Source organism: Dermacentor variabilis, unplaced genomic scaffold (assembly GCF_050947875.1).
Source record: "Dermacentor variabilis isolate Ectoservices unplaced genomic scaffold, ASM5094787v1 scaffold_21, whole genome shotgun sequence".
Taxonomy (NCBI): Eukaryota; Metazoa; Arthropoda; class Arachnida; order Ixodida; family Ixodidae; genus Dermacentor; species Dermacentor variabilis.
The window spans coordinates 2182803-2200226 of NW_027460379.1; the positions used below are offsets into that span (position 1 = coordinate 2182803).

The window sequence follows — 17424 nt, forward strand, 5'->3', positions numbered from 1 at the left end:
CGTGTCCTTACCGCCGAGCTGGGCTCCCTGGATTTTCAAAGAATGCGCCGTGCTCGCGCAGTGTTGAACGCCCCCTGCGACGTACCAGTTACCATAGATGGCCACGAAGTCAGGGCGTTAATCGGCAGAGGTGCGGACACGTCTGTTGTGAGACAGAATCTCGCGCGTATCCTGAACAAAGTTTCGACGCAATGGACCGGGGCTCAGATTCGTACTGCAGGAGGGCACCTCATAAGTCCAATGGGGCGGTGCACGGCACGAGTCAACATTCGGGGCTTCACGTACGTCGGCGACTTCGTGATTCTTCCTGAATGTTCGAAGGACCTTATACTCGGCATGGATTTCCTTCAGGCGAACGGTGCCATCATCGACTTCAAAAAGCCTAGAGTCGTCTTCGCTACTACGCAAGCCATGACGAACAGCAGTGGCAACGACCGTGACATCGCGCTTCACGTAGCTGACGATCACGTCACGTTACCACCCAAGAGCAGCGTGCTTACTCTTGTCCGATGCGACATGGAGGACGACGCCGAAGGAATTGCGGAGGCAAACCTCCCTCTGCTTCTTGAGCGCCACATTTGCATAGCCAGAGGGCTTCTTCAGGTGCGCAACAAACGTTCAGGCGTCTTGCTATCAAACTTCAGCAATGAATATTGGCATGTAGCGCGAGGAACGACAATCGCATTTCTTCGCGAAATCATTGATGTTACTGACATTGCAACATTGGAAATCGAATCGTCTCAGCAATCTGAGATACCAAGCCTAAAAGAAAGGATTCACGTTAACGCTGCGCTGCTAGACCATCAGAAAGACCGTCTCTGAGTCTAGTGGATGAATTTGCGGACTGTTTTTCAACGTCGTCCAAAGTATGGCGCACGTCCATCACAAAGCGCCGCATTATAACGGAGGAGTGCGCACGTCCTGTTCTTCAGCATCCTTACAGAGTGTCTCCAAAGGAAACGGAAGCGATCAAGCATTAGGTGAAAGAGATGCTCCAAAACGACGTGATCCAGCCGTCCACAAGCCCGTGGGCCTCCCCTGCAGTGTTAGTCAGAAAGAAAGACAACACACTACGCTTCTGTGTAGATTATATAAAGTTGAACCGTGTCACCAAGCGCGATGTTTATCCATTGCCACGCCTCGACGACGCATTGGATCGTCTACAACATGCCAATTTTTTTCTTCGTTGGATCTTAAATCAGGGTATTGGCAAATCGAAGTCGATGAACAGGATCGTGAAAAAATAGCGTTTGTTACGCCTGACGGGCTTTATGAGTTCAAAGTTCTCCCCTTCGGTCTCTGTTCCGCACCTGCCACCTTTCAGCGGATGATGGATACCGTGCTTGCTGAACTCAAATGGGAAATCTGCCTCGTATACTTAGACGACGTCGTTGTGTTCTCGTGCATGTTTGACGAACATCTCGCACGACTCGAGAGTGTCCTCGCGGCGATCCGTACTGCCGGCCTCACCATCAAGCTTGAAAAATGCTATTTCGGGTTCCAAGAGCTGAAATTTCTTGGCCATGTCGTTGGTCCTAAAGGCGTCCGACCAGACCACGACAAGTTATTGTCCGTAGCCGAGTTTTCGCCACCCACAGATAAGAAAGCTGTCCAACGCTTCCTAGGTTTGTGCGCATATTATAGGCGCTTCGTCGAGGGATTCTCGAGCATTGCTGAGCCTCTGACGCGGCTCACACGCGACGATGTGCCTTTCATTTGGTCGGACGAGCCGCAGCAGTCGTTCAATGAATTGCGCAAGCGCTTGCAAGCCGCCCCAATACTTGCTCATTTCGACGAAGACGCTGACACTGAAATTCATACTGACGCCAGGAATACCGGTCTTGGCGCAGTTCTTGTGCAGTGGCAAGCTGGTGAGGAATGCCCCATTGCTTATGCAAGCCGCAGTCTCACCAAGGCTGAGAAAAACTACTCAATCACTGAAAAAGAATGCTTAGCGGTTGTGTGGGCAATTGCTGAGTTCCGACCCTACTTGTACGATAGACCCTTTAAGGCTGTCAACAATCACCATGCCCTGTGCTGGCTTGCCAACCTCAAAGGTCTTTCAGAAAGACTAGCCCGTTGGAACCTGCGCTTACAAGAGTACGACATTACAGTTGTCTACCGATCTGCAAGGAAGCACAGCGACGCCGACTGTTTGTCACGCGCACCACTCCCTACGACGTCCTTGGACCCTGACCATGACTTGCCATTTGTCGGCGTTATCGACGCCATAAAGATGGCTGAACACCAGTGCGCTGACCCTGAGTTGCTGCCGCTGATCGAACACCTTCAAGGAGCTGAAGGTGTCTTACCTCGGTCGCTCGTGCGCGGATTATCATCGCACTCTTTGAACAACAACGTCCTTTACAGGAATAACTACGGAAGCGGTCCAAATACGTACCTCCTGGTCGTGCCGTCGGCGCAGCGCCAAGACATTTTGCAAGCCTGCCACGATAAGCAATGTGCGACACAACTGGGATTCGCTAAGACATTAGCAAGGATACGCCAGAAGTATTACTGGCCCCGGATTTTTTCTTCTGTGCCACGGTACGTCAAGACGTGCCGTGATTGTCAGCGCCGCAAGAAACCACCAGTTAAACCAGCTGGCTTTCTCCACCCTGTGGACCCTCCTCATGCGCCGTTCCAACAAATATGAATGGATCTACTTGGGCCATTCCCAGTGACCTCTTCGCGCAACAAATGGATACTCGTCGCTACCGACCACTTAACCCGGTGCGCCGAAACCTAAGCTATTCCGCAAGCAAACTCGTATGAAAAGGCCAAGTTCATTGTACGCCACATCGTCCTACGGCATGGTGCACCGTCTGTTCTCATCACCGACAGCGGTGCAGCATTCACAGCCGAACTTATGGAGGACGTTCTCCAACTGACCCTTAAGAAAATATCAGATGAATTTCATATGAAAGTATTACGAGTTTTTACATCACAGCCATTAGACTTTCTGATGAGTTTCTTTGGAATTTCCCGATGTACTCCTAATGTCATTCGAAAACATATTGGCCGCCGTCTTTCTGTTAAATTTTTGATGAGTGTTTTTCTAGTGAGTAGGAAATGTCTTCCTAATGTACGCTTCAAAGCAGTTTTCTGGTGACTTTTTCATGTCTTCCTAATAAATCTCTAATGGGCTTATACATTAGACTACTGGTGCTCATAGCAGAGCTATAACGCAACTGGCCACCACGTGCGGTAACAATTTCTGATGTGTTCCAATGGCAGTAAGACCTTATTTAAAGATGTTACCTGTGCGTCACTGTCTTTGGTGCTTGATACATGCAGCCGTATGCATGCATGTATGTCCAGTGAAGATGCAGCACTTTTGACATGTACGTGGGCCCGTACATATGCTGCATCTTAGACATTACTCAACGAAAGAAATTTAACAAGAACATTTATTGGGCATATGAATGCTACCTTACATGCAGAAGAAGGTTAAATGAAAGGAAAACGCAATATCAGTCCAGTTACGGACGTGATATTTTCCTTTCATTTAATCTCGCTACTTATCATTGAGGAGAGACTGTTCTTGAGGTGGAGGATAGTCGTCTTGAAGTGAGTGCACGTGTACCCTGCATGGCAGAAAGGACATAAAATTATCCAAACTTGGCAATCAACCACAGCAATACACGCTGTATCAGTTGCTGCAGGACGATCTGGAGATGTTATAGCTAGTTCTGCGAAAAATTTGTGTCATGTAGTTTCACCAGTCCCACCAATCACCAATCTAGCTGGTTCAACAATCCTGCTCACCAGAGCAGGATTGGCCACCCTGGTGCAGTACTTGGCCACAACCTCCTATATGAATACAACAATCAAACCCCGGCCCTCAGTCCCCAGCAGCCGCGAAGCAACTAACCACGGCGGCGGTCAGATCTGTGACGCAGCAGAGGGTGCTAAGAATCCCTGGCTCCGGACAGGCCGCCATTGGAATTTGAACCTGGCAACGTTTAACGTTAGAACGTTATCTAGTGAGGCGAGTCTAGCAGTGTTATGGGAGGAATCAGAGGGTAGTAAATGGAATATGATAGGGCTCAGTGAGGTTAGGAGGGCAAAAGAAGCATACACAGTGCTAAAAAGCGGGCACGTACTGTGCGACCGGGGCTTAGCGCAGAGACGAGAACTAGGAGTCGAATTCCTGATTAATAAGGATATAGCTGGTAACATACAGGAATTCCATAGCATTAACGAGAGGGTTGAAGGTCTTGCTGTGAAAATTAATAAGAGGTACAACTTGAAGTTCGTATGGGTCTACGCCCCTACATGCAGTCATGATGACCTGGAAGTCGAAAGCTTTTATGAAGACGTGTAATCGGCGATGGGTAAAGTCAAAACAAAATACACTATACTGATGGGCGACTTCAATGCCAAGGTAGGCAAGACGCTGGCTGGAGACAAGTCAGTCGGGGAATATGGCATAGGCTCTAGGAATAGCAGGGGAGAGTTATTAGTACAAATTGCAGAACAGATTAATATGCGGATAATGAATACCTCCTTCCTCAAGCGGGTTAGCCGAAAGTGGACGTGGAGGAGCCCAAATGGCGAGACTAGAAATTAAATAGACTTCATACTCTGCGCTAAGCTTGGCGTCATACAAGATGTGGACGTGCTCGGCAAGGTGCGCTGCAGTGACCATAGGATGGCAAGAAATCGAATTAGCCTAGACTTGATGAGGAAACGGAAGAACCTGGTACATCACAAGCCAATCAATGAGTTAGCGGTAGGAGGGAAACTAGAGGAATTCCGGATCAAGCTACAGAACAGGTACTCGGCTTCACCTCAGGAAGAGGACCTTAGTGTTGAAGCAATGAACGACAACCTTGTGGGCATCATTAAGGAGTGTGCAATAGAAGAGGGCGGTAACTCCGTTAGACAGGATACCAGTAAGCTATCGCAGGAGACGAAAGATCTGATCAAGAAACGCTAATGTATGAAAGCCTCTAACCCTACAGCTAGAATAGAACTGGCACAACTTTCTAAGTTAATCAACAAGCGTAAGACAGCTGACATAAGGAACTATAATATGGATAGAATTGAACATGCTCTCAGGAGCGGAGGAAGCTTAAAAGCAGTCAAGAAGAAACTAGGAATAGGCAAGAATCAGATGTATGCGTTAAGAGACAAAGCCGGCAATATCGTTATCAATATGGATGAGGTAGTTCAAGTGCCTGAGGAGTTCTATAGAGATTTATACAGTACCAGTAGCACCCACGACGATAATGTTAGAGAGAAAAGTCTAGAGGAGTTTGAAATCCCACAAGTAACGCCGGAAGAAGTAAAGAACGCCTTGGGAGCTATGCAAAGGGGGAAGTCAGCTGGGGAGGATCAGGTAACAGCAGATGTGTTGGAGGATGGTGGGAAAATTGTTCTAGAATGACTGGCCACCCTATATACACAATGCCTCAATACCTCGAGCGTGCCGGAATCTTGAAAGAACGCTAACATAATCAGCTTAGTTATCCCCTTCCCTGTCAATGTGATATGCCTCACAAATCTGTGTCAGCACGGCTTCACTTGCCTTGTCCAAAAAAGAAAAAAAATTTACTTACAGAACAGTCTGCCACATTTTGATTAGAATGTGCTTGTACTGTTTTAACTCTGTGTGGGCATGCACCAACGAAATGTATATATGTACCTTCGCTCGCAGTAAAAACCTCAGTTGATGTTTAGCGCTCGTCCTGCCATCTTCTCTGTCTGTGTCCCTGCTATTTTGCGCTAGTCTTTTGAATAATGACGATAACAGGGACCCCTTCAACAAAGCAAACCTTCGTACACGCACGCAGCAGCAGCAGCGCATTACATGAATGTTTGTTTACATAACAATTCTAGATTTTCTTTCATGACTTTAAGCAACTTTCCCCAGTAACGTTTAGTTAAGTCAAAGTTATGGCAACACCCCTAGAAAACAACCTGTACCAGTACCACGCTGTGATTGCTTAGATTTTTTCCCCTTATACTGCTCGTAAACCGAAAACCTTGTAAGCAGAGATTATTTACAACGTCGAATCATTTATAAGCGAGGATACGTCATTGCAGTAAAAATCGGTCGAGAGGCAGATGAGCCGTTATCATGCGACTTCAGCAGAAGAGCGGGAGCTCGCGCACAAGCACGCCCGATCAACACGATTATTTCCGAACGTAATCTTTCTCATCGGAAGAAAACGCTTATCAAGGTTTTCGATTCCGCATTATGGCAATAAATTTGTGCAACTAAACTCTTACACCCAGCAAGCATCGGCATAAGCTTCACTGTTGTCGTGGGAGTTCTCTCCTACGTTCGCAAGGCACTCTATGCCCCCATGAGAAGCACGCAAAACACGTGTGTAGTTAGCAAGCACGGTTACTCACCTTTTTACTGGTAAGACGCGGTCGAAAAGCGCCCTCCAAGTTGCCGGTCCTGCGATGTTACTCCCAGTATACATGCCGGTGCATAGTGGACGAGCAATGGCACGCTAACAATACGCATTATTTCTTTGCGACGTCCACCCAACTTTGCACGACAACCACAGACGAAGGGAACGCACCCCGCCACACGAACATCGTTGGTCCACATTTGGCTGGCGCGTCACTCATACGGCGTGTTTGCAGCGAGACACAAGCTGTCTGTGGCACTTACGCGCAAGCGAATTAAGTCACATTTCATTACAGCAAACACACAACACACGATCAAACAAGCAAATCGTTGCAGCTCGCACACCCGACCGAATCACCGAGTCGTTGTAAACAGAGCGCAGTGATGCCAACTCAGGTCAACGTTTTATCCCTAAAATGGACCCCCAGAAATCCCTAGATCAAAGGAAAATCCCTAGATTTTCTTTGTTTAGAACTTGTTGTTGGGCGAGTTGGTAGATATTAGCGAACATTGTTTAACTGCGCGAACAAACGAACCACAAAGACAGCGAGGGGCAAGGACTGGCGCAGACTTGCAACTAAAGTTTTTTCCACAACGTCCACATATCAGTACACCCCCGACATACACCACTGCGCGTGCGCGAGAAAAGGCAAGATAAAAGAAAAGTAAAACCTTGCATAAGCAAAACGCGACCTACCTACGCTCGTCAACAAACCTCATCTCAGTCTTATGTAAATAAACTGAGGTGTCACTGACACATTCTTGTCCCTTCTTTCTAATATGGTACGCCTCGAGTAGCTCTCTCGCTCGGCTATCTCGGCAGCGGCACAAAATCTTTACTTCTTTCATGATCGGCTTGCACGTGCACGCCAGGCATTGCACAGGCAAGTGCCCATCCGTTTCATTTCTTATAGACAATTCATGCTCACGCAAGCGCACATTCACACACATTCCTGTTTGGCCTATGTAAACTTTGCCGCATGATAGAGGTATCTGATATACTACTCCAACACTGCAATCTACGTGGGAAATGGAGTGCTTTGTTCCGCACCCTTGGAAGTTATTTTTACTTCTTCCTATGCGCGAGCATAGCCCAGCGAGCTTGCTGGGAGCCGAGAACGCTATCTCAACTCCATACCGTTTCACAACCTTCTTTAAGTTGTGGGAAGTCTTGTGAACATAAGGCACAACTGTACGTTTCTTATTTTTGCGCTCCCTTGCGTCTTCAGCAACATTGCCTTCCGTCTTTATCTTCTTAAGCACTGCCTCCACTACTGCTGAAATGACTGATTGCGGGAAACCGGCTTCTTCCAGCCTTACAATCTGCCTGTCAAAGCTTTCCTGTATATTGTGCGTGCAGGACTTTCTTAAGGCTGATATGATACACTGGATGGCTATTGCCCGCTTTACCGTTTTCGAATGAGCCGAATCGTAGGGCAACAATTTCTTTTGGGATCTTCGGTTATATTTCCAGCACACATGGTCGTCACAGAAGCTTATAGCGTTTTCTAAAAACTGATTATTATCCTTTGTTAGTTCATGGGTGAATGTTAAACCTTTGCCAAGGCGCTGAAAAATGTGTAGTACGCCTGCTATGGCGTCGTCATATGTGTAACTGGCTTGCTTTTTTAAAAGTACAAGAAAATCGTCAACATAACGGCACACTGTAACAACGTGGTCACGATCGATCCCTTCGTTTACTGCTGTGTCAAATTCCGATAAGTAACATTGCACAAGATAGAAGCAACGCAAGATCCTATACATATACCTTGTTTCTGCACGCAATAGTCTTCTTTAAACTGGATGAAGGCAGACTTGAGGTAAAACTCAAGCAACGCTAAAAACATATTAACAGTCAACCCGGTAGAATTCTGAAAAGACACTTCGCCATTAACTTCAATACACTTCTGAACAGCCTCCAACAATGCAGCGGGAGGAATAGAATGAAACAAATCTTCTATGTCAATGGAAAAAGCATGGCCAATATCGTCATTCGACTCTATAAAGCTAGTAACAGCTTCCGAGTTCTTTGTTTCAAACGGGTCGTCGACTTTCAGGTGCGATAAACATTTCTGCAAAAACTTGCTTACTTCGTTCTGCCAAGTTCCTCTTTCACTCACGATAGACCGGAAAGGTATATCTTCTTTGTGCGTCTTGGCCGTAAAAAACACGATCAAGCCATCACCTTTGCTTTTGTTGACTGAGGTAGCCAGTTTGTGCAGTTCCATCTCCTTGCACATAGAAACGACCTTCGCCTTTATCCTTGCGGCTTTCACTGACACAGGCTTGAAGTTCTTTTTCACAGCAGCCGTCGCCTTCTCGTCGAAAAGCCTAGACGGCATTACCACAAACCCTCCTTCTTTTCCGCAGCACTGAACACCGCCTTTCAGCTAGTGTAGAGAGAGCTGGCAGTCGCATCACTGACTGGTACTAAGTCAAAAAACGCATCCATTATGCCGCCGTCGGCGTTCATTATTCGGGCGACAAGTGACAGATGCTTCACCGTAGCCTTGTCAGTGGATTCGTCCACCAGAAGGGAGAACTTCTGTGTGCGCAAAAGCTCACAGAGCTCTTCGCGACTTTCCTCTCCAAGCACATTCTTTATGATTGCAGCGTACTTTGTCTGGCGGCAACTTAAGTTCTTTCCAATCTGCGAGTCGTCACACGACGCCTTGACAACATCAACTAAATACCCCATGGCATTAAAAGGTACATTGTGTTCCGTGACAAACGCGTCAAGTCTGATTTCAGCCTCTTTGACCGATTTGTCTACTTGAGTTTGCCCACTTATTGAAGGCATGAATGTTAGTGCGCGGGTCGATTGCAAGCTTGCAGCGCTTTTCTTGTGCTTGGAGCTTGCAAGGTGGCGGTCGATTTCTGATTTTCCACCTTTACAATCGGATCTGCATGCTTTGCAGGAAAAGTACAAGGGCTCTTTTTTACTGGCTGACAACCACCCTCTGTACTTCGGATCCGCTTCCCATTTGGTCAAATATTTTTGGTCGTAGGCTTTCGCTTTCTTTTTGCTCGGTACACCATCATCCAAGTCTCCTGGTCCAGAAGTTGCCATCTCGCATGCAGCACGTTTGAACGGTGAAGGTACGCGGTGAGCGTAAACGTAGCGCGTTGATGCTGACACTACAAATCAAAATTCCACTTTTTCTTTCGTAGAGCAGCAGTCACTCGTAGCGCCGGAGATCACACGCACGATTAAACAGTTTGAAAGTCATATGGTTTCGTTTTACCTCACTGTGCAGCAGCCGATTTTTTCGCGTTGCAGAACTGCTGTCGCCACATATCGGCTTGGCAGAACACCAAAAATAGATCAGCAGTAACTAGCATTTTTCATAGTATTTTCTGTTTGGAAGGCAATATAATCAGATACGCCTGCGTTGAGGCCGCTTAAAGTAACAATTATACGGCCTCTTAAAATCCCTAGATTTCACAAAAAGACGCTAGATCCCTAAAGCAAAGAAAAAAATCTCTAGATCTCGAGATAAATCCCTAGGGTTGGCATCACTGACAGAGCGGCAGCCTAATTGGATGGATGCTATGAGCGCCCCTGTTGAAACGGGATGGTGGTGGCGCCACCAATAGGTTGCACGGGGCCAGCCAATGCCTCGGCCAGCGTCATCTGAGGACTTGTGTGGCTGCCTAACTGCGCATAGCTGTTGCAAGACAAACAGAACCACAGATTAGTCTATATTGTAAGCTATAGCTTAGCATAGAAAGACATTATATGGCGCATTTTCAATGTTGAGTCGCTTCTGCTATCTGCAGCCAGCAAAAGCATGGAAATTCGGAAGTAAGAAGAAGTGAAACCACATGTCTGGGCAGGGTACATTTGTCTCATGTGGTATGTGCCAGGAATGTGCGCTGGCGTACAATGTGCTTGCAAACAAGTACTATAGTGCGTTCCAGCAAATATACGCTGCCGCTTACGCGCAGTTTTCTTTGCCATGATCATGTCAATCTGCACAGTTGTTGGTCGCCACTTAAAGACAAGTAACACACCCGAGAAATCAAACAACGCAGAAAGAAATTAAATTATGGGGTTTTACGTGCCAAAACCACTTTCTGATTATGAGGCACGTCGTAGTGGAGGACTCCGGAAATTTCGACCACCTGGGGTTCTTTAACGTGCACCTAAATCTTAGTACACGCGTGTTTTCGCATTTCGCCCCCATCGAAATGCGGCCGCCGTGGCCGGGATTCGATCCCGCGACCTTGTGCTCAGCAGTCTAACACCATAGCCACTGAGCACAAACTACGCAGAACGAGGCATACGCCATATGTTTGCACTGTTTACCAAATGTGATAACGGGGTAACACGAACTAACCGTGCTCTTTAAAAACAAAGGAAAATGACGTCGCTGTTTTGTGCCTAGCCCTGATAAATCGGAAGCGTTTCTAGACTACTCGGCGCTCCCGCTGTGTTATATCGTTTTCTACATTTTTGTCTCTTAGAATGACCCCAACGATGAATCTGAACCACTCCCACCAAAGGCCAAGCGTCCGAGTGCCTTAATTAACTTTATACTAATTAACGGAAGTTCAACTAACATCGTATTCATTAACACCAGTGGTCATAGGTTCGACTCCCACCTATATTCATGGGTCCGAGTGCTTTAAGTATATCTTAATTAATTGCACATTAATTAATAACGCCTTCATTAACACCAACGTTCGTGGGTACGACTTTAACACAAGACAATGGGCTCAAGTGCTTTAACTATATATTAACTGTGCCTTAATTAACATCACCTTTAACAACAAATGTCGTGGGCCGAGTGTCTTAATTGACTATATGTTAATCATCAATACCTTAATTAGCATCGCCTTCATTAATAACAAAGGTGGTGGGTTCGATTGCAACCCAAGATGATGAGCTCGAGGGACTTAATTGATATATCTAATTTAGCTGTGCCGTAATTATCATTGCATTCATTAACAAAGGTCGTGGGTTAGGGTGCCTTAAGTGACTATCCTAACTGGTTCTTAACATCGTCTTCATTACCACAAAAGGTCATGGGTTCGAGTGCCTTAATTAACTATATAATAATTAACTGCTCCTTAAATTAACATCGCCTTCAATAACACGAAAGGTCAAGGGTTCGACTTACACTAAGGGTCGTGGGTTCGAGTGGATTAATTAGCTATATCTTAAATAACTGTCCTAATTAACTGTGCCTTAATCAACACCAAAGGTCGTGTGTGCGTAACCTTAATTACCACCATAGGTAGTGGGTTCGACTTCCATGAAAGATTGGCAGTTTGTAACCTCTTTGTAGATCGTGTGCTCAAAGCGACAATGCCGGAATTTCCGCCACATGAGCCATTTAATGCTATCGCATTACAAAGAATTTTTCACGACTTGGCATCGTACACATTCATGAATTATGTACTTTGACATTACACATCACACAAAAAAGCTGTATACTCTTCTCATCAGAAATCATAAGGTGCATTGTCACTTGAGTCTCTGATGTACTTGTGATGCGAAATAACATTAGACGATGCATTTCTTATGAATGTCTGATGTCACATTAGGAACACATAACGTTCCCTAAAGAAACTAATGGTTCCTTTTCGTAATGGGACGCATTGCTTTCACCACAAGAGCACTGCGTATCACCCTCTAACCAATGAATTAACTGACCGTCTCAACAGAACGCTGGCTGATATGGTCTCCATGTATATCGACGTAGAGCGCAAGAAGTGCGATGAGATTTTACCCTATGTAACCTTCACGTATAACACTGCTGTACAGGAGATTACATAGTTTACGCCGTTCGAACTTGTATACGGGCGCCACGTCACGTCAATACTTGACGCCATGCTACCTCTGGTTGATAATAACTCGTCCAGCGAACACGTGGAAGTATTCGTACAAAGAGCCGAAGTTTCACTCCACCTTGCTCGGCATCGTATCCCTTGCCAACAGCATACCGACACCCGCCCCGCAGGGGCGTCTGCGTCAGCAGGCGTTTGGTGTGTTGCGACAGCACGTACCCGAGCACACGAGGGTTGGACCCTCCCGCGTTAAACCGTGCGCGGCTTAGCCGTGTCCGGGGAAAAGGGGATCCTGGGGGTTGAGCCAATGCCGGGTGTTTGGACCTTTACGGCCCCCTGGCGGCGGCAACACACCTCTTTGGCGTCGGCTTCAAGTAGACGGCACCCCCGGACTGACCCACCCGGGGGAAATCGGTAGTTGCCGTTTCCTGTGTCTCTCTCCCTCGACCCTTCGTCTTTCTCTCACTTTCCAGCTTTCCTGTCTTCTTCTCACTTCTGAATTTCTGATCCTTCTGGCAGCTAGGGTTAACCTTGTGTGAAATAACCATGCTTGGTTATATCATATTTGGTTATAGTGGTTGTGTACAGCTGGCGATGGCAGGCCTCGTTTATTTACAAGGCCTGTCACGTCCCCTTGTTGGGCTCCATGGTGGGTGGCTGACACCACTGCTGAAATTACTCCAATTTTTATGGCTTCTTCTTTCCCCAGGCTTCCTGATCGCCCTCTCACAAAAAGAGGGCGCACCGAAGAATGTTTCAACTTTTTTAAGAATCCCACTGAAATTTCTCCTCGCTTCCACGTGATTCACAGCGAAACCGCCGACAAGACCGTAAGAACTGTATCACCTTTCGTTGTCGCGAAATGCCTAACTGAGACCCTAGGTGCAGGATAAAAAGTCACGAAAATGGCCAGTGGTGACATTCGCCTTGATGTCCGTGATAAAGCTCAGCATGAAAATCTGCAAAAACTCATCTCGCTTGGCGACATCCAAATATCTGTAAGTCCTCATCGTTCATTGAATAGTACATGAGGGGTAGTATCTGATCAGGACCTGCTAGAACTGACTGAGACAAAGCTCCTAGAAGGCTGGAAAGAGCAACATGTTACGAATGTACAGCGAATTAAGATCCGACGTGACGACAAGGAAATTGTGACAAAACACCTCATACTTACCTTTTGTACGAGCACACTCCCTGAACACATCGAAACCGGCTACATGAAAATAAATGTAAGGCCGTACATTCCAAACCCCCGACGCCGGTTTAAGTGCCAAAGATTCGGTCACGGCTCTCAGAGCTGCAGGGGCCGTACCACCTGTGCAAAGTGCGCATCACATGAGCACCCTGCAGATAACTGCAATGATCCACCCCACTGTGCAAATTGTTACGGTGAACACCCGGCATACTCTCGCTCTTGTCCCTCATGGAAGAAAGAAAAAGAAATTATCACGCTCAAAGTAAAAGAAAATATTTCCTTCAAAGAAGCTAGAAAACGCCTCTCATTTGTGGGGCCTTCTTTCTCCGACGTGGCACGGCAGGGGGCAGTGCCACAACGGTTCTCGGAGGCCGTTAGGACCACGCAAAGTGGACCGACGGTAGCGCCACTCGCCCCCACTGCGGGATCAGCTAGTGCTGTTCCGCAACCCAGCAAGAGCCAGCAGTCCACCGGACTTGCACCCTCCACGACTTCTAGGGCCTCTGCTCGCACAGAGAAGCCCGAAACACCCGCGAACGTACACCGCGAGCGGGCATCCAGCGTCTCTATGGAGGCGATCAATACATCAAGTGTATCGGCGTCTCAGACGCCGAAGGATCGGGGAAGCTCCCAGGAGCTGCCCAAAAAAGGCAAATCCCGCATCACAGGGCCTGGCAAGGTTCCTGTGCGATAACATAGTTTTCCTCTCTTGAACACACATCACCATACATTTCGCTATGGATACACAAATATTATATTGGAATGTCAGGGGTCTTCTTCACAATCTAGATGATGTCAAGGAACTCCTACATAAACATAATCCAAAGGTGCTGTGTGTTCAAGAGACTCATCTGAAAAGCACACAAACAAACTTTCTTCGTAACTACGCCATCTTCAGAAAAGACCGTGACGAGGCTAACGCGTCGTGCGGTCGCGTAGCAATCGTCGTAGACAAGTCTATAGTTTGTGATCATGTAGCCCTACAGACACCCCTCGAAGCAGTATCAGTGCGAGGAGTTCTTTTTAATAAGTTGGTTACTGTTTGCTCCATTTACATACCCCCAAACTATCACCTTCACAAATCAGATTTCTACAATCTCATAAATCGGCTTCCGGAACCCTACATACTCGTGGGTGATTTTAATGCCCACAACACCCTGTGGGGAGATTCCCGTTGTGACGCGAGAGGTCGGCTGATAGAACATTTTCTTTTGACATCCGGTGCATGCCTATTTAATAAGAAGGAGCCGACCTATTACAGTGTGCATCACAACACATACTTATCTATAGACTTAGCAATTGGTACTGCTTGTCTTCTGTCTGACCTGAAATGGAATGTCATCAAGAATCCTTTTGGAAGCGATCACTTCCCAGTCACTCCAAACTTAACAACCGAATATGATTCTCCACCGCATGTCCCTCGATGGAAATTAGCCTCAGCCGAGTGGAAAAGTTTTCAAGAATGTACTTATTTACCGCGGGACTTTTTAGAATATTATAATATAGATGATGCCGTATCATATTTTACTCATTTTATTATCGACGCAGCGCAAAAGTGCATACCACAAACAAATGGTCTTTCACCCAAAAGACGTGTCCCGTGGTGGAATGAAGATTGTAAAGAAGCGCGAAAGCGGCCGAATAGGGCATGGGGCAGGCTTCGTCGATCACCAAACGCGGAGAATCTAATTGAGTTCAAGCGTACCAAGTCGCAAGGGAGGCGCACACGACGACAGGCAAAAAGAGAAAGCTGGGTTAGATTTCTATCAGATATCACTTCTTGCACACAAGAGAAAAAGTATGGGATGGTGTAAGAAGGCTAAAGGGGCACCAAATTCATCCATTACCCCTGGTAAATGATAAAGGATATAGCCTGGAAGAGCAGGCCGATGCTCTCGGAGAGCATTTCGAACGAGTGTCCAGCGCCACCCATTATTCGAAGTTATTCCTAAAACACAAACAAATAGCAGAAAGTAAGCCACTTGATCGTAAATGTTCACAGAACGAGACATATAACCGCCCTTTTAGTATTGCCGAGCTGAGAGCTGCCTTAATCACATGCAAGAGCTCTGCACCAGGACCAGAAATAATTATGTACGACATGATTAAGAACGCATACACTGATACACAACTGACTTTACTTGCACTTTTCAACACTATTTGGGCTGCTGGATATCTTCCACTTGCATGGAGAGAAGCGATTGTGATTCCCATTCTGAAGCAAGGTAAAGATCCTTCAGCGGCGTCAAGTTACCGCCCGATAGCCCTCACAAGTTGCATATGTAAGCTGTTTCAGAAAATGATTAATCGGCGACTCATACATTTCCTGGAATTAAACCAAATGCTTGATCCCTTTCAGTGTGGATTTAGAGAAGGGCGGTCCACAACCGATCACGTTGTGCGCATTGAGGGGAACATTCGCGACGCCTTTCTGCATAAACAATATTTCCTATCCGTATTCCTCGATATGGAGAAGGCGTACGACACAACGTGGCACTACGGAATCTTGAGAGACGTGTCAGGAATGGGCATCCGTGGCAATATGCTCACCGTAATAGAAAGCTATTTGTCCAACCGTACATTCCGCGTGAAAGTCGGGAATGTACTTTCACGTCCATTTATACAGGAAACTGGTGTACCCCAAGGAGGTGTGCTCAGCTGCACCCTCTTTATAGTTAAGATGAACACACTCCGCGCTTCATTACCACCAGCTATATTTTATTCCGTTTACGTAGATGACATACAAATAGGTTTTAAATCCTGTAACCTTGCAGTATGCGAAAGACAAGTACAGCAGGGATTGAACAAGATATCTAAGTGGGCGGATGAAAATGGGTTTAAAATTAACCCCCACGAAAGTTCTTGCGTTCTTTTTACAAGAAAGAGCAGCCTGGTTCCAGACTCGAGCGTGGAACTATGTGGACAGCAAATACCTGTCAAAAAAGAGCACAAATTTCTAGGTGTAATACTTGACTGTAAGCTTACTTTCATCTCGCACATAAAATACCTGAAGTATAGATGTCTAAAAACAATGAACTTGCTGAAAATGCTATCTCACACAACATGGGGTAGCGACAGGAAATGTCTAATGAATATTTACAAGAGCCTCGTTCAATCACGGCTAGACTGCGGTGCCATAGTATACAACTCTGCCGCCCCGAGCGCACTAAAGATGCTGGATCCCGTCCACCACCTCGGTATCCGTCTGGCGACAGGCGCGTTCAGAACTAGCCCGATCGAAAGCTTATACGTAGAATCGAATGAGTGGTCACTCCATATGCAGAGATCATATATCAGCTTCACATATTTTCTTAAAATGCACGGTAATCTTGATCATCCATGTTCTAAAACCATTAGTGATTTGACGTACACTGGCCTTTTTCGCTGCGCGTAAGGGAGCTAAGCGTTGAAATGGGTGTCCCACTCTTCGAACACCGCTGTATGCCTCCAGCGAAGTATCTACCTCCGTGGGAGTGGCAGATGATTGAATGTGATATATCTTTTGTAAGGCTTACGAAACATGCACCAGAACTCGAACTTCGGATGCATTTCCATGAACTCCAATCGAAGTATTCTTGTCCTGGATTTTACACCGATGCATCAAAATCGCATGTCGGCGTGTCTTATGCGGCTGTTGGCTCCTCTTTTTCTGAATCAGGTGTTTTGAACCCCCATACCAGTATATTTACCGCAGAAGCCTATGCAGTGTTGTCTGCGGTCGAACACATAAAGAAATTAGGACTAGAAAAAGCAATTATATTTACGGACTCGTTAAGTGTCCTAAGAGCGCTCATGTCCTTAAGAAAACACAAAAATCCTGTTCTTATTCAGCTTTACTCGTATTTGTGCAATATTTATTCAGCTCGTAGACATGTAATAATATGCTGGGTACCTGGCCATAGATGCATCGAAGGTAATGTGCTGGTTGACCAAATGGCCACATCAATTACATCTCAAGCTATAAATCATACCACTGCTATACCTACCACAGATCTCAAGCCTTTTTTGCGAACTAAACTCAGAAGACACTGGCAACGCTCGTGGGACAGCGAAACTAATAATAAGCTCC

The 17424-nt window shown here is 46.4% G+C and overlaps 1 long non-coding RNA gene across 1 annotated transcript in view; it reads right to left on the bottom strand.

The window, feature by feature from the left end:
• LOC142568573 (uncharacterized) overlaps nucleotides 1-8660 on the bottom strand; it is a 77342-nt gene extending 68682 nt beyond the window's left edge. The window contains exon 1 of the long non-coding RNA XR_012825464.1: nucleotides 8553-8660. This is a non-coding gene — a long non-coding RNA (uncharacterized LOC142568573). The remainder of the gene's footprint in view (nucleotides 1-8552) is intronic.
• Between the last annotated feature and the right edge of the window lie 8764 nt (nucleotides 8661-17424).